Source organism: Anser cygnoides, chromosome 3, assembly GCF_040182565.1.
Source record: "Anser cygnoides isolate HZ-2024a breed goose chromosome 3, Taihu_goose_T2T_genome, whole genome shotgun sequence".
NCBI lineage: Eukaryota > Metazoa > Chordata > Aves > Anseriformes > Anatidae > Anser > Anser cygnoides.
In genome coordinates this window covers 5,087,837-5,105,982 of record NC_089875.1, presented here as the reverse complement: position 1 = coordinate 5,105,982, position 18,146 = coordinate 5,087,837, and the positions used below count along the sequence as shown (strand labels likewise).

The 18,146-nt window shown below is 43.2% G+C and overlaps 2 protein-coding genes across 5 annotated transcripts in view; one reads left to right on the top strand and one right to left on the bottom strand.

The window, feature by feature from the left end:
- The window catches only part of PAK5 (p21 (RAC1) activated kinase 5), a 312,051-nt gene that overhangs the window by 230,869 nt on the left and 63,036 nt on the right, over nucleotides 1-18,146 (bottom strand). The gene's annotated exons all lie outside the window — the stretch shown is intronic.
- The window catches only part of SNAP25 (synaptosome associated protein 25), a 62,526-nt gene that overhangs the window by 7,403 nt on the left and 36,977 nt on the right, over nucleotides 1-18,146 (top strand). The gene's annotated exons all lie outside the window — the stretch shown is intronic.

The window sequence follows — 18,146 nt, the reverse complement described above, 5'->3', positions numbered from 1 at the left end:
AGTGGAAAAAACCCTGGAGGCGCCAGGAATGCACGGAGTATAATTTATGATATTCTAGACCACTTTTGTAACGCAACAGTAGGGCCATCTGCATGCCTCCAATTTTCAATATTAGCAAGGTATTTTTAAATCATTGCATTGTCTAGTTCCTTTTTTCTTAATTAACTGTTCTAAATGGTACAAAATGCTCCTGGAGTAACTTCTGGACTCTGAGGATGATTTTCTGAGCCTGGTAAACAATAACTGATGTGCATTTCTGACAGGTTGACAAATAATAATGCAAGGGAGCTGGAGGCACCACAAGACCAGGGTTAGCTATGGTAGTACTCTAATTCCCAGATTAGTGCCCAGGGCACTTAATGTTACAGTATTAAGCCGGATGATAGGTGGTAGCATGTGACAGAAGAGCCTAGCAGCACCTCTTGCCCTCTTGGAGGCCTCAGTAACTCCGCTGCCTTTTAGTTTCTTGGGAGTTTGCGGTCTCTTCCCAGTCCCACCTCACCTCACCCAGCCTGAGCTTTCTGCTCTCTTTTTATTTCCCAAATGATGTGAGGGAAACCACCGTACCAGGAGATGGAGATGCAAGGAAAGAATTTACAGCCAGGATATGGCTTACATGGTCAAAGCACATCAGGGACTGGAATCAAAATCTAGTCTCCTTGAGACATGGCCACCTGTACACAGCCTCCCTCTGTTTTAGAGCTTTAACAAAAGTAGAGTCAGGGAAGCCAGAGGGAGATTCAGTGATGGAAAAAAAACTGCATTGCTCAACCCTATCTTAATTTCTCTAGGTCATAGTGAGCAGCAGTCTCAGCAAGCAGCATGGTACCTAACAGCCCCGTTCAGGACAGGGGGCTCAGTGTGCTAGTATGGACAGAGGAGGGTTTATACAACATGGGGCACATGTAACATGAACGGGCAAGCAGGGAAAGAGTAGCAAGACAGAAACACAGTGCAGGGCGGGTTGAAGAGCTGACTGGGCTCCTGGCCACATCAGCACCATCAGTGCTTCCTTCTCCTTTGCCTGGCCCTTTCACTGAGAGGCCACAAAAGGTTACTCATCAGTAGCCCCCCTAAAGACTATGGGGCTTTTCCAAATTAACTGTTTCTCCAGCAGTACTACTATCCAGTCTTGGTTTCAAGAGTGCCAGTGGTGGAGAATGACAATGCATGCTTTTTAACTGAACAGTGAAATCCCGCAAGTTTTTCATTGTGGACGCAACCATTTGTCTGCAAAGTTATTAAATTGCTACTTAGATTGATGAGAAGCTCTACTGCTGGCCTGCTATGATTTTCCCACTTTCACTCCTATTTCTTTATGGAATAATACTTACCTTCCTTTGTATTGTTCATATTCTCAAGAGCTCTGTTCTTTCCCAGTTAGGATCTCATTATAATTCTGTTCCTTGCTCTCAGAAAGTCTTTTCTTGCACTTAAGAGATTACAAACAAAGGTTTTAAAAGATTCCCCAGCCTGGCAGGTGACAAGATAAAGCACTGATCCAGTGGCCAGGCCAAATTCTGTGATGCTGGGAGATTAGACCTTCAAGTACAGAATGTGGGACTCCAGAGCTGTTTAGAGATTTCAGTTTCTTTATCTTCTTTTCAAGGTCTAGCCCGTTTTTGTGGTGACATCTCCAAGAGGTATGTTGTACATGCAGATGATCTCCAGACAATAAACTCTTCCATTCATGCCTGCAACCAGAATTTATTTCTCAAAACAATCTACTTTCCATAAGAAGTCAGAGTGCCTTCAAAATTTAATCAAGTTTTCCGTTATCATCAAGTTAGTGTTTCAGAGACACAAAGCTGAGCAAAACATTAATGACTGCTATCTACTCACTGCAGTATTTGAGACAAGCACACTCATTCTGCAGCACTTACATCAAAAATAAAAGCAAACCACTGTTTGTGATATCACAAGGCAGAGCCCAGACTTTCTCATTTAGCTAGAAAGCCTAAAAAAAGGCACTCTTTTCAAGTGTGTTAGAAATAGAAGCCTATTTTAGAAGAGACATGAAGTTATCAGTGCAAATTAATAGCGCCAGATGGGGGGTTAAATTACTGCCTCACAGCTGAAGTCATGAGACAGAACGAAAGTGGTAGACTATAAAAAGGGCATCACCAGAAGTGATGAGATCCCACTGTGAGGTGGGATTTGTGAACGCCACGCTCATGCTTGTAAGCAGTTGCTCAGATGAATGGGTTTACGGGCCAGAGCGCAGGAGAGACAGGAAAAAAAGTCACAGTAATTTGAAAGCTCACGTAGGAATAGGAAGTAGCTCACATAGAGTAGGAATAATGTTTTTTTCCTATCTCATCCCCACTTTCAGTGGGTAAAGAGAACTGGAAGTGAAAGAACACTTTTGCTAACTATGAACGGGGCAAGGGAAAAAACAAGGAAGCATCACAGAAAAATGTTCTGATACCGAGTCCTCAGCACAAAAAGGACATTCCAAAAAACAAGTAAGGACATTTTTGCAGTCTTTTAGATGAGCATTTGGAATATCAGTGTTCTGTGGCATAAAGGCCTACAGGAATGCACCAGAAATACTTGTGTAGACTTTTAGCAACCAGAGGGCTGCAAACCTGCCACGGGCAGGTCCTCTCAGGCAGAATTAGCCCTTCTTCGGCTGACAGACCATGCCTGGAATGAGACATCCTGCAGAGCTGAAAGAGCCAGAACAATAGGTACAAGAAAAAGAAATTGTTTCAGGGGCAGGGCACTTCCCATTTCAACCGAGCATTTAGTCCCAGAGGCTTAGCTGGGGTAAATCAGCACAGCACCACTGCAATCAGGACAGCAAACCTCATTGGCACTGTGTGGAGATCCTGACAACAACTGACTTAAAAACACACTTTAGGAGGAAGAGGAAGGTCTTTCTGGCAGTAATTAAGCACTTTTTAACTCTCTGGACACAACAACAAAGGGGCCTATTAAAAAAGCAAGCCTCTCAAGTGCAAAAGCATTAATAATGCATAGCTGCAGCACGCAGAAGACAAGCTGTGGAGCTGCTCCTCCTTTGCAAGGCAAGAGCAGTGTGAGGCCGAGCACACGGTGCAGGGTGGAGGTTCAGGAAGCACTGAACACCATGCCTCATGTGCGCTTGTCGTCTTCTGCATGCCACTATGTACATCCCCTGCCTAAATCTCAGAGTTTATAACAATTTAATTCACTGTCTGAGAAACCAGGCAAAGAGCTACATATGCACAGTCATGCAGTGGATTATACAAGGCAGGAATAGAGCCTATTCTCATCCAGTTGAGCTCACTAGGAATTTCGCTATGAATCACGTGTCTGAAGGAGAACTTGGCCAGGTCCTCTCTCCAAAATGGCAGAGCAGAACTGAGTCACCACTACTGAATCAGTTCTTTCAGTCCAGAGCAGGAGCAAAGCTGAGAAAAATGTCTCATCAGCACCTCAGTAATCACACGGCTGAGGTACTCTTAAGGCACATCGCAGCTGAAGAAGCAAGAGAAGAATTTGCAGCATATAAATTATATAGTGAAACCCCAATAATCTTTCTGACTTTGGGGACTGCTCACAACAAATTGTGATTTTTCTTGACTTCCTTCTCATTTGAAATTATTTGCTGAATCATTTTAGAGAAAATCATTTCTAGATATTCAGCCTGCTCTTTGCACACATTTGAAGCTCCACCAGTGCTGCATTTCTTCAATTTCATGTGCGGAGCACAAGGGCTTTCTGCTCCCATGCTGAGTGTGCAAAGGCTGCAGATGCGGCAACAGTGTAAAGCCTGTGTTTCAATCCAGAAATTGCTCACTGTGAATATTCTTAATTAAACAGTTAAAAAAAATGATGCTTTGGCAACTATTACTTTGTGTAATTTGGTCCACAAGATTTTTGATAGGAGCCCTAAAAGTCCTAAAAGAGTCAGGTGAAATGATATTTTGAGGCATCAGGAGGATGCTATTAAAAATGCAGCTCTGCAGTTGTAGGTATGTTGGTCACATTTTCTCAGCTGAGCTACCACATTCAGCTATGCAGAAATAGCAACCGTCTCCAGCAACAGTCACAAGAGATGCTGCCCCCAAAGAATCGTATTGAGCAAAGAATATCCAGGATAGCGATTTAGCTTGTCTGGATTATAACTTCCCCCACAGAAGCTTTAACATTGTTAAAAGGCCTCCTAAAGGAAGATGACAGGCTATTCAGGTCTGCCATGAGTGAAACAGAGCAACAAATGGCAAGTGCAGGCAGGCTGTGTTATAGTATGATGCAGTTATATGAAATATTTTAAGTTGCTGGGGATACTGAAACAAAAGCAATCTGAATTTTAGGAAATCACTTTCTCTGCTGCCATGTGTTGTAATATGGGGAAGAACTGCAAAACTGGCTTTGAACCAGTGAGGTATAAAAAGTTTTTGTTGCCTGGTTGACAAGCTCATTTTCACGAACTCATGCCCAAGAATCACAGATGGGACATAGCACACAGAAGCATGAGATCAAAAAGCTCACCTCTCAAGCCAGAGGTGAGCTGCATTGACCTGAGATAGAGATTTGGGATCTGCTACGTAAAATCTATTATTGAAATTGTCAGGACCTGTCTCTCTTCACAGGAAGAGAAGATGTGTGCATGTGGACTTGTAACGGTCAGCAGCAATCTGGCATTCTTTGAGCAAATTAAACACACTGCAGGACTGCCAAATACAGATGGACCAAAGGGAAATGTCCAGATGTAACTGCAGATGTCATAGGAAATTAAGCCATTCACTTGTGTTTGTGATTCAAGAAGTTCTCTTTCTAGGTCAGATGACAGTTTAGCTGGCCATTACTGCAAACATCTCTGACTGTTCTTGAAGTTTTCTACTTAGAACTCACAAAAAAAGCAAAAGATAAGCACCATTTTTTATGAAAAGCACATTGTAAAACCATGTGAAGAATTAACTTTATAAAGGTTAACAATGAAGGGAGTAAGATGTTAAAGGATGAGATTTTCTAATACCTAATAAAAGATAAATTGAAGAAAAGAGTTGCAAACATTTCTTGCCTCTGTGAAAAGCAATACTGTCTCTTTTGCTTATGTGAAAAAGAAAGCATTTGTTCTTGTAGATAAAATTATTGCTTGTGATTAATTAGATTTTTGAGTAAACTACCAGTCAAGTTTACTAATCTGTACTGTTGCTGTGTCCTGTGGCATTATATTTCAGTATAGATGTTATCTATAGGTAACTGAGAGACAAGCAAATAGAATGCAGAAAAATTGTCTGCTTAATAAATCAGACCAGCAAATAGAAACATTCTTCAACTAGTGCTGTTGAAATTAATTTATTTCATAATTCATTTACTCACTCTGTATGTATCTCCATTACTGCTTAAACTAGTTGGCATTTCCGAAATGAGGACATTTCCATTACACGTTAACACTTGAAAGCTCAGAATGTGAAGTACTGGGGGAAATTCAGTATTTTAAATGAGAATTTTAACCCACTTTCTACCTATTCCAATACCAAAGAGAACACAACTTCCCTCCAGAGGTAATACTACAGCATTTATTTTAGTAGCTGATTAACAAGCATGTGTGCATAAAGTGTGACAAAGTAGTCCGAACTCTAGCCACTGAAAATGCACATTTGCTTTGCAAATATAGAAAAGGAATATATATATTTATATATATAAAATATATTTGCAAATATAGAAAAGGAACCATTTTTATCAATGCTGCAAAAAGGTTAAGAATAATTTTAGGTTAAGAATAATTTAAGGTTAAGAATAATTTTAGTACCTGTGCTTTATTTCATTTTCTGCAAAGCTTCCATTATCTATGAAATTAAGAGTTTTAATCTTCTTAGTAAGCTTTTTGATCATTATTTGATGAGTTTATAAAATCAGTGTATTGCACATTTCTAAGGAAATTGAAAACTTTTTTTTGGTTGTTTGTTTCTTTGCTTACTTGTGTCTGTCTATGTATCTGGCAGAAGTCTAGTTTAACTCCTGCCAAAGAGTCTATACTGCTCAATGACATTTGTACTGTTGTTTAGTCCAACCCCCTTAAAGCATTTAGACTGATTATAGACTGCAGAGCCAAGAAATACTGATATACAATCAGAACTAGAGAGAGAAGAGGACAAAGTTTTGTTGCTTGTGCTTTGGAGATGTTAAAAAAGCTTTTCTAGTCTCATAGCTTTGGAGCTGGAAATATAGTCAAAGTGGGAAATGTTTACATCTCATGTTTGGGTGATATCAAGCAGATGAAGAGTGATTGGCCTTACCATGGATGAGCCATTTCTGGAGATGACACATTAGATGTCTGGGATAATATGGAAGCTGTGCTTGGCAGCCTCTAATATGGGTTCCTGTCTCTTCTGGAAATAGCATCAAGCATAAAGATGTATGGCCTTGAACGTTTTACAGGCTGAAGTAGTGAATGCTGTGCCTTGTTTCAAAAAGGACCATATTTCCTTAAAAAGGCAAACACTTGGAGAAATCATATTTTAATACAGATGGTCTTACTGAATTATTTATTTTACTTGTATCAAGATACACATTTGTAGTTGATCCCTCATGGTGCCTTCTGGGTACCTGCTCTGGTCTTAGGCTCTCAGAGGAGAAAAGCACCCACTGCAATGGCTGCAAAAGGGTACATCAAGGGTCCGAGGCTATGTATTAGTCAGAAGAAATTGCCAAGCTTCTTGCAGGGAGGTGATTTTGGAAATACCTGAAATGCTCTTGTTTTAGGATCTTCTTCCGTCTAGTTTCTGAGTTGATCATGGTTTGAGATTGCCCTTGCTCTCCAGGAGTGGATAACTACTGACGCTCAGAGGACAGGTTCCTTCCTTCCTTCCGTCCTTCCGTCCTTCCGTCCTTCCGTCCTTCCGTCCTTCTGTCCTTCCGTCCTTCCGTCCTTCCGCCCGTCCTTCCGTCCTTCCGCCCGTCCTTCCGTCCTTCTGTCCTTTTTTCTGTCCATCCTTCCATCCTTCCGTTCTTCTGTCCTTCCATCCTTCCTTCCGTCCTTCCATCCTTCCTTCCGTCTGTCCTTCTGTCCTTCCTTCTTGCCTTCCTGCCTTCTCTCCTTCCTTCTTTTCTTTCCTGGGTCTGTGCAAGAAGCTGCTTATGCCATGGATTTCCATGGATTTGCCCATAGGCCTTTAGTAGGTGGCCGATAGTGCTCCCAGGTGGTTATGGTCTTTATGTCTGGAAGAAGTAAGGCAGTAAATCCTCGTGGTCAGACCCCTACTCCAAGGTAGGGGGAAGGAGAGAGCATACTTAATGACTCATTGCTTTTCCTCTGAAGTGGGTATAAGTGACACAACGCTGGTTTCGGATTTGGCTCTGGGTTTGGTAACTTCTTGGGCAGAGACACCTAGGGCTCTCCTAATAATTCTGTGTTGGCTCAGAAGGCCGCTTGTCCTGACAGGCCATCTTCATGTCTCACCAGTACTACCTTTGCTAGCCAAGGCCAAGTGCTCATCAGCAGTGAATGAAGGAGCCTTCTCGGCAGCCCAGACGTGGCACATGCCTTACTTAGTCAAGCTTCACTGCCTCAATTACGTTAATTTGCTCCTGACCTAATGCTTCCAGCTCTGCAGTTCAGTATGTTTATTAATTCTAGCGGCAAGCCTTCACATGAATTTTGTTGTTACACTGGGATACAATAAGGTGAAGATATATGGCTTCTACTCCGATCTCCATATCCGTGCTATAAAACATTGTATTTGTTGTGCTGATGTTATTTGTGAGCTTGTATTAGTGCTTAGCTTAAGGCCTATTGAAATGTCCTGGAAATACAATAGACTCTTTAAGCTTTGGGGTATATTTTTAATTCTTGATCCTGTTTTGAGTCAGAGGAGGTTTGGAATAGGAAAGCTTGCCAAAGACTAGGATTCCTATAGCATCAGAAATTTCACTAACCTACCTAAAATAACTAGGAGAAATCTAGTGGACGATCTCACTCCTGACATTGATCAACTTCTTACCAAGGACTGATGGGTTGGTCTATTTTGTTTTCCTCCTCAGAGAATGCTATGCATTCCTCAGAAGATGACATGAGTTATGATGGAGACAGGTGGCTGGATGGGGCAGGCTCATGCTGTGATGCCGCCCAGGAAGCGCCATGTTTCAGTAGAAAGTTCTCTTTCTGAGAACTTGCCCCCTTTTACCAAAGGGGGAAATTATTTGATATTGCTGAACAGGGGAAATCTCTGCTTTCAAAGAATGGTTATTAAATATGAATAAATATTGATAATTTTCATTATGAATAAATATCTATAGTTAGACAAGGATCTACTAAGACATGAGATTTATGAGCTAGAATCTGCAACCACTTGGTCCATAAGAAAGACTTTGTTGCTTCAGCAGAAGTGAGATCAAATCCTCTGAGAAAAGGCCTGCAGGAGTTTCTTTTTCACCTTAGCTTGACAGGAGAAGGATCTTTAGAGTTTTCCATTACAATGGGAGAGCCTTGTTCCAGCCTCTTATGGCAAGTCCTCAGAAGAGATCTGCTGATTTTAAATGCTTCCCTCAATGAACCCAGCTGATGGTTTAGTTCATGCAGCCCAAGGCACTTCCCTGCTTTCCAGCAGTGAAGAAAAAAATAGAAGTATAGAGCACTTCCTCGCAAGCTGGCTTTGCTTTCTTAAATACAGAATTCATCTAAAAGTAATTTTCCACATTTGCCAGTATCAGCCACAGATACAGCTGTTTCCATACGCCAGGACAAAGTTTTAAATCATGGCCTCTATTTCTGAGGTGCCTAAAATGCTGAGAGTGAAGCTAAGGCTGCCTCACAGACTGCTGCCAGATGTCTACCGGGCATCGATGATGGTTTGTGTTCATCTAGGGCCTGTCTGAAGTTTCTGACAGAGATTACCCTCAACGTCTAATGAAACCCGAGAATGTAATTAGTCTTTTTTGTGACTCTGCTCTTCTGCGTTACTTAACCTGGATTCTAGGCAGCTTCATGGCAAGGAATGGAGGATGTAGGGAAAAGGGAAGAAAATAAATAATTTGTCAGCCTGTCGTTGTTCCTCTCTGCATCTGGGCTCTGAACAGAATCATGGCAGAACACAAAACCTCACTAACAGCTGTAGGGCTCCTCTCCCAGGGAGATGGGGGCTGCCAACCCTGCCCCCTCTCCCTGCCCGCTGCCTGCTGCACCCTCTGCTGCCCAGAGAGGCTGTCTGGGTCCCACAGGCCTCCAGCGCCAGCTCCTGCAGCAGTCTGCACACGCTGCGGCAGCTGAGAGCAAATCCCCATGGCAGAGGGCTTCGTTGCATCAAATATTAAGATGGATACTGCAGTATGCCCTCCCTGCTTTACTCCTGACTGTGTTCGACACAGAGTAAACCTTCTCAGCCTCTTCACTGCAACCTCGGAAGCAGCATTTGCAGGGAGGATTTGTGGGTCTGGCTGCGAGCAGTGGGAGAGGGGAAAGGCATCCAGCTGCTGGTGGGGCTGCTGGGGAGCAGAGGAGCCCCAAGGGCAGCTCGGGAGCTGGCTGTCATTACGAGTGCAAAGTTAATTGAGGCAGACTGCAATGGCCTCCAGCACAGCTCCTGGGCTGGGCACCCTTTAGGGTGAGTCTCTGCATGGCCTGTATTCATCCCCCAGCCTGACACAGCAGCTCCCAGCAAAGAAGGCTCAAGAAATGCAGCAAACACACCATGATTACTCAATACGGAGCCTGAACTAGAAGTGAGAACAGGTAGGTGCTGCAGACAATGTGAAGGCTGATGAAGGGTTTGCATTATATCCCTCTGAGGAGGAGGGTGCTCCTTTTTCTTTGGCAGCCATCCAGGTCCAGGAGTGTAATAAACTCCACAAATAGATTATTTTTCTTTAAAAATAGAGCATGCCCCTCCCACAAGCTCCTTAAATAAATCTCTTGCTCCTGTTCTTCTCTTGAGCTCAAGGTCACCTGGAAGTGCAGCTCTTTCTCTAGCATGTAGGTAGTTCATCACACGAGGGAGGAGGGCAGAGAACCCGAGGGCTGTGACCATGGCCATGCTTGCTGTCTTTGCCCAATGCACGTCTTACCTGGGCTAAGGGCTAAGCCTGGGGCAATTCAAACAATGGTTTGGCTATCAGTCACTGGCCTCCATGCTTACAGGGGCACAGTTACAGTTACAGAGTTGTGTTAAGGCATTAATTGTTTCAAGAGACATAAATTATGTATTTTTTTTCTCAACAATGGATTTTGTTTTTCATTTGCTTGAACAAAGGACTTTTATCCTACCAGATGTGTCCAGGCTAGATGTCCTCAAGATGTGCTGTTTAGATGCATTTTCAAAGCTTGAGAGGGTAACTTCATTTAAAGCTGTGGTCTCCAGTTTACCCGTGGGTTAAGTGTGCAGGCAGCAGCTGCACTACACGATCTCTTACACTGCATAGATTTTCTGCAGTATGTGTTATTGGGGTTTCGTGAAGGAAAAAGCCATCTCCCTCTTTGCATTCCCTTATTGAGAAATAAGTGTCAGCCCTGTGAAAGCAGTTCAATGTGAAATACGTGATCTGAGCAATGCTGCTTACAGAAATCAAATTCTGTATCCAACGTGAAGTTCTCATGTTATTCTTAGGTCCAGGATGAAGATTTGCTGATTCTTCATCCAGAAATTTACATTAAATAAAACACAAGAAAGCAATGATTGCTTTAGATTGAAATTGGGTTACATTCAAGTGGAGTTCATGCCCCATCCTACTGCCTTTACTCACAGGAGTAGTATCTATAAATATATAGTAAATGAGGTCAATATTCTTGATTAGAACTTATTTTACTGAAGAAGGATTTCATTAGCAAGTACTGTTCATGTCTTCAAAACATTCCCGTTTTTAAAAATCCTCAAACATATCTGCAGAAGGGGTTTTGGCTGATAGTGAAAGAAAAGCGCATTCCTATCAAAACCTGAGAAGAGGGCTTTCTCTGAGTGGGCCTCAGGGAAGAGACACACACCATGTCCCGATCAGTTCCAGCAAACCACTTGAGTGCACCATCTGCTTGTGTTGCCTTGCACTGAACACCGACCGCATGGCCACTTAAGAGGGGAAAAGCACCTTGTAGGACAGTTTCCTTATTTTCTGACTTTTGCTCTCTCAGACACAGTGTACCAATCTCCAACTCCCCATTTGGGGATGTAAGTAGAAGTCACTTACTGCTGCTGGATGCACCTTTTGGGAGGATGTCTGCTGCTGTCCCTCTTGCTTAGACATTTCCTCATTTCACAGACTGTGCTGGGCCAGATGTGCTCAGTGTTATGAACTGTACATCCCCAGTTTCGTCCCACTTTGCCCTGTGGTGTGGTCCTTGTCATGCTGCAGCTTTGTAAGCAACGGTGCCTCTCACTCCCAGGCTGCTGGGGGCTGAGTCTGGGTGAGTCATCTCTGCAATGCTCTGGAGGAAGCACTGCTGACAGTCGCCTGTCCTTGGGAAAAGCTCTGCTCTCATTTAGAAGGCTAGAAAAGCAGACTGTCTCAGCTGAAACTCAGAACTTCTCCGGGTTTATGCTCAGGTGATTGAGTGCACATCTAAATAGATGTGAATCTTATGAAGGTCGAGGTTGGAAGGCAAATCCCATTTTTCTGATGTAAAACAACAATCATTTAAATGTTTAGAAAAAATCAGATCAGCTTTGACTATTCGCCCATTGCAAGGAATATTTTATTCCTTCATTTTGGCACGGCTATTTAAACTCCTCTGGTCTTAGAGGCCCAAAGTCACCCCATGTAGCTCCCAGTGGTGGCAGAAAAAGGTTTATGGATTTAAATGAAAAAGAATTGGAGCTTTCATTGCCAGGCAGTGAAGCAAAATCCCTCTGCCCTTAGCAGTGTTGCACACATTCTGCTCCCCAGCTTGAAATCTGGAGCTGTAGGATATTGACAGTGAGACTGTGGGAATATCCAAGCACAATGCAGGGGAAATCCTCTATTTGCTGAATTCTGTGACTTGTTCGTGACCAGACTGTGATTGCTCTCAAATGCCAACACTTATTTTTGTGCTGAGTTTGTTCTTGCCATTGCTGTTGCTTGTACATGAACTGCTCTCATCCCAGCATGCTGCTGTGGTTCGTCGTCTGTCAGCTGAGCAAGTGGGTTAGTTTTGTTTCAACAAATGCCGTAGCCAAAGAATCCGCTTGGCTATGCTGTGTGTACACCTTCCCATGTGATCCTCACTCTGCGTAGCTCCAGGTGTGTTTTCAGTGCTTTCACGCCTTAGATGAACGTAAGGCAGTCTGCTTTTTTTTTTTTTTAAGCACTCTTTTCCCCAGTAAAAACACTTCTGTGCTACAATGGTAAATGCAGGGTAAGGGTAAATGGGTAAAGGGTAAATGTCCCCTCTTACCGTCAGCAGTAGTTGTATCTGCATACCTTGGAGGAGATCTGCGCTTTGATTATTAAAGGTTTCCCCATATATCTCCATGCTGCAAAGTAGTTAGCACATCGGCTTCCTGATAGCCAGGCTGCTGGGGCCAACAACCAGTCAATTGTCATTTATTTTATTTACATGATCAAATTTAATCCTGTGGTTTATTGCTCGGCAGAGCCCTCTGAGTCTCATACATCTCCTTAGGACTCACCCAGCTCACACCTTTCCCAAGCCTCTCCCGTACAAATTGTATCACTGCCTATTTCAATATATCCATCTCCCTTAATGAGAATATGAACTTCAGAGGGGAAATGGGGTAGATTTGCAAAACATTTTAAAGCTTTGACCTTTCAGGGCCATCATCTATGGGCTTACTAGATTCAACTGAGAACAATGCAGCTGTAAGACCCAGGGAAGGGACAACATTCCCACATGGAACTGAAATATACAGATTGAAGAGAAAAGGTTAGAAACCAGAACAGACCATTTTACATGCCTTTGCAGGCCTTAATTCCCTCACAAACATGTGCAAACTGAATAAAAAGAACTAGCTAAATAAAAATCCCTACACAGAGAGAAAGATTTTGATCCTCTGTTAAAACAGTTTGAGCGGAAAGGATTTTGCAGCCTCTCTGTTAATCTGCTGATCACGTGGCTGAAAGCGATGCCCTTGAGGCACAATCTAGCCTGTTGTGGAGTTGATTGGTCAACAAAAAAAGAAAGGGGAAAAAAAAGGACAGAAGTTGTGCTCCTGTATTAGCACAGCTAAATCCTCGCCTGCAAGTCTGGGTAATCTTCGGTGCACTGGAGGAGCGTGTTGGATTTTTTCATCAGCCTGTGAAGGCTGAAATGGACTTCAGAGGAAAGAGAGGTTTCTAAATCAGCCTCACGAGCCTGTAATAAATAATGAGGAGTTCTCATAGCCTGCATTGGGGAAAGCCAGTGTGTGCATGTGCCCTTGGCCTCTTCGAATTTATATTACTGATTCTTGGGAAATAAGTAGCAGCCAGGCATTAGTTGTAGGTGTGAATCAGAAAGCAGCAGTGGCCTTTGCAAATGAGTGAATAAGTTTTGCATATCCGTGGGGTGCTATTATGCATTCCTGTGGCTAATATAATTTGTTGCTTAGCCTAGAAATGTCAGATGCTTTCAATATTTGACTTGTACAATTGCAAGTGCATTGTAAGTATACATTTTAAACAGTCATTTCCAATTTATTGTTTTTGGTATAAACATTCACCAGCAACGCACAGTGGATATGACACTAGGATCTTCCCATTTCATCTCCCAGTCACGCCCAGTGAAGGCAGCAGCAGCTCCTCTCCCTTGTCTGAATGGCATCTGCAAAACTACAGGCTTTTGGAAGGGGTCGGCGGGTCAGGGGTCCAGCTTTGCTTCAGGGAGATGAGCTGTCTAACGGTAGCAGAATTTCTAGTCCTTGTGACACTATAATAGAGCCTCAAAATAACAATACATAGATCTGTAAAAGGTTTATTGGTTTAAAAATGGGCTCCCAAGCCTATTTACCACATAAAGTGCATTTAAAAAAAGTACTGTGTTGTGTCGTTATGTTGTGCCAGCTGTGTTTTTCGTACTCATGTGTTTATCTATGTATCACCTATATGTAAAGAGAGAACAAGGGTTGTTAAAAACCAAGTAGGGTCCTTTTTTTTTATAATGTGGCTGTAGCTACTACTTTTTCTTCCTTGAAAGGGAGTAAGTTTTCAGAGCTCTCAGACTTTCTTTAACTTCTACTTCCACAGTTTAAGTCCCCAGTGGGGACTACTGCACGAAGTCGAGGAGAGCAGAGCCGGGGTTAGGGCTGGGCCTCCCTGGATGTGGCAGGAGATGAATCCTGAGCCAAGAGCATGGCTGTTGGTCTGCAAAGCATAAACATACTCAGGGGTAGTTCTGAGCGCCCTGGGAAAGACCAATCCTCTTTTTTTGTTTGCCCATTATTACAGCTCTGTTGCTCTAGAGAAAATCCTCTGTCAATACTGGAGAGGTACAGATCTCCTGAACTCTCAGGAGATCTCAGATATATTTTGGATAGTAGTCCCTTGACACAACAGGGCTTTGCTTCAGGCCTATAATCTCTTGCGTCTTTGCTATTTCACGTATGGCACTGTGCCTTTACCAGAAATGGGTACGTGCCTCAAGGGAAAGACTCACGTTGTCAAGCTCCCTTCTTTCTTGGTACCTGCTTCAAATGCCATGTGATGTAACGAACAGATGGATGGACAGACAGACAAATTGATGGATGGGCAATGAAATCATGTCATTAAAGACGAGGCCCTGTCTCTTTCATTTGAAAAAGAAAAGCACATGAATAATCAGCTATAACCTAGGGACAGAGAGAGAACGCAATCTTTTCTTCAACATCTTCTTTGAATTCATCAGAACTTTAAAAAATCACCCTTCCCCAGACAAACATCCCATTCTACAGATATCATCAGCCTGGTTTCATAATGCTTATATTTTGTCAGCTGCTGATTTGACTCTGACAACTTAGTTAAAGAAGATTTAGTCTTTCTGCTAAAAATATATTGGGTCTTTGGCTGAAACATGGCCACCCATTTACCATCAGGGAGAAATGAAGGGAAGGAATAAATATCATAAACACGATGAATTGGTTTGTTTGCCACAAGTATAAGCCTATAGGGGAAAGTTGTCTATTTACCTTCCTAATAACCTTCTGATCGAAGCACGCAGAATAGTATTCCCCTGTTAAAATGCTTATATGTAGCAATAGATGCATTAGTTGCCTTTCATTCATTTCTGTTCAAGTTAAAGCTACATCTGCATAGGTCAGAGTCTACAGGACCATCTCTTGCTAGAGGAAGGTGCCCTTTGGCATTGCAGCTGTGCTTCAATACCCACCCAAAGGCACTGCAAGCCAGTGAAACCTCCCCAGAAAATCCACAGTGAGACCACAGCCTGTTGTCCCTGCAGCCAAGTGCACGAGTGCTTCACTGGCAAAGCAATATTGCACTTACAAGGTGTCAATGGTGCTGGGAGGGTAAAAAGATCATAAAAAGAAGACTGAATGCTGAGGAGTGAGGGAGTAGGGCTTCTGCAGCACCCAGTTCAACCAACACATGGTTATCAAGTCCTGCTCAGCATACGACAAGTAACTCCTTATTGGTATAATAAAGCTCGGGGCGGGGACTGCAAAATAACCTTACAGATAGGAACCACACAGAAAGAAATGAAATGCTGTCTTCCTGAGTCTGCTGACAGCCTGTAACAAACACTGTCACCACCTCACTCCCGTCTATTGCTTTGAAATCAAAGCTACAGCAACACTGATGCTCATGGTGTTAATTATTTCACTGCCAACCTTTTTTGCGTTTTTTTTTTTTCCACTAAATTTCTTTCCATATTTTCCTGGCTACCAAAATCTCCAGCCATTCCCTACTAAGCTTGAAAAAATTAGTTTCACTCACAGCTTGTCTCAGCCTAAAAGCACCAAGGTTTGTAAAGAAGGAACAGCACCAAATTAATTATTTTTTAACAAACAAATTAAGAATTCTGTGACTGTTTTAATGACTGAGTTATTAATTGTTCCATCCAATTAATCTAAAAAATCACTTTTTAATTAAATAAAATTACCACAAAATTTCCCCCTGACTTGCAGACTTCCACAAAATTCATCAGAATTCATCACTGCTTCTTGATGGAGGCCAATGCAAATGTGCTCTCTTCTCTTCCTGTAATACTCAAGGGCTTCCTTTCCATCATCCATTTAGCCTAAAATTTCTTTTTCCAGTTGTCTGTCTGCTTTCTTGGGTAATTCTAAGAAATTTGCTGTCTTACATTTTCTGCCATTGATTCAAACTGCACATAATGTAAGGATGTGTAACTCTTCCAACATGGTGGTATTTTACATGGACTTTGCAAAGTCAGGGCAAACTTAGAACGGGTTGAGGCGATGAAGAGTGAAGCCTTTTGAACAACACTCATGTTGAGTGCTCTCTTGCAGAAGCTCAGCTTGCTTTCTCCATTGCCACAGAGTCTGCTCCTTGATTTATGAAGAATGAGAGGGAGACCCATCACCCAGGAACACAAACCCACAGCAGCAAGTTGGTTGCACCACACTGATCTGCAAAACATCCCCACTGGCTGGACTGAAAGCAAAAGAATGAGCAGACAGGGCTGAGCTGCTGTAATTTTCTCACGCCGCATTACATGTTACGTAGCTAAGTGCTCCTGACTCACACGCTAACTGCAGCACCAGGGGGTAGTTAATAGGCACAGGCACGGTTCATTGTCTGTATTGCTGTGACTTTATAAGGTTGAATCAGATTGCTCTGGCCCTCCGTGGGAGCTGTGAGTGAACAGACTGTTTCTCACTGCCCACCACCATCCCACGCTGTGACCAGCCCCTTTCCTTGAGCCCACTGAAAGCAGGTGTTTCATACCACCTGCCAAACCTCGGTACTTAGCAGTCATGGACAGTAAACAACTCTTAAAATAACGAGGAAAAGGGGCAATAACGCTTTGGTGCATGTGGGCGCTGGTGCCATAAGACAAGAGTGGATGCCAGTCCCGCTTGGCTTCCCAGGAAACATGCGCCTGCCTTTGTCCTGCACTGATTTCCCTGGCACTGCACAGGTTTGATTCCAGCCCTCGCACCGACGGATCATTTTGTTTTGGGATGTTCAGCGGAGGCAATGATTAACTTAAACCAGAAGATACAGAAGAGGCTTGGATGTGTAGATGGAGGCAGGGCGCTGGGCCAGGAGCACTGTGCACTCCTGAGAAGACTGTGCAGAGGGAACAGTGTTGTTCTTTCCAGAAACCCAGGAAGAAGAAATGCAGCGGGCCTCATGCAGCCTGGTGGGAACTCCCCCTGTCCTTCCCAGGAAAATCTGCCACAGAATTTTCCTGCTTCTCACTGTCTCCTGGATCTTTCAGTAAATGTCTTGCAATAATTCAATTCTATACATTTATATATACTTCATCTATCAATCTGTCTATCCACCTACCTGATACCTTTTGAAGAGAAACAGAAGGGGACTGGCAAAGTCTCTAAAATCTGTCTCAAAAGCATTTAGGACTCCAGACACAGCAGTGTTATGTTCGCACACAGACCCCCATGCACATGCTCCACTGTTCATCCTCTGTACGCTGCTGGGATCTAGCAGCACGCTGCCAGCTGGTAGCCCCACCTGCAAGTCCGACCCTGCTCATGGCAGTGGTGAAACTTCCTCCAACTTGAAATGGGGCGTGACTGTCATCCCTAGCTTCTAAAATTGGCCATTAATCAGATTTAGTGGCTTAGGAGCAGCATAAAGAAATCCAGGTTGGACTATAATCAAAGGGAAGAGAGACTGGCTGCTTGTCATTGCTGCAGCAAGGGTGAGTACTTTGAGGAGCACGTGAGCAAATTTAGGGTGTCAGTTTCACTGAAAATCGTGACACAGTTGGAAATCTCATCCTGCAGCTGAGCGGATTCCTTTTATTTTTCTCACAGATTCTGGCCACAGAATGTAAATAGCTTTGTTAGGAATCAAAACATTTTCTTTAATCCTCTCTACTAATACCTGGATTTCTTGTCCTGAGCCACCAGCAAGATCCAGCTATGCAATGGCAAGTGAGGTTGGAGGGTATTTTGGAGCAGGTATCTCCTGGAGGGAAGGGGAAGCACTAAGCCCTTTGAGCGATGCTTATGTCCTCATTTAAAACCCTGTGAAGTTCTGGCCACCCATTTCCAGAGATGACTAATTCAAACTGGAACCAGCAACTCCCAGGATGGTCAGGGCAACAAACAGTCCATCTGCCAAGGAAGGACTAACAGAGTCCGGCCTCCTAGCAGGTCTAGTGG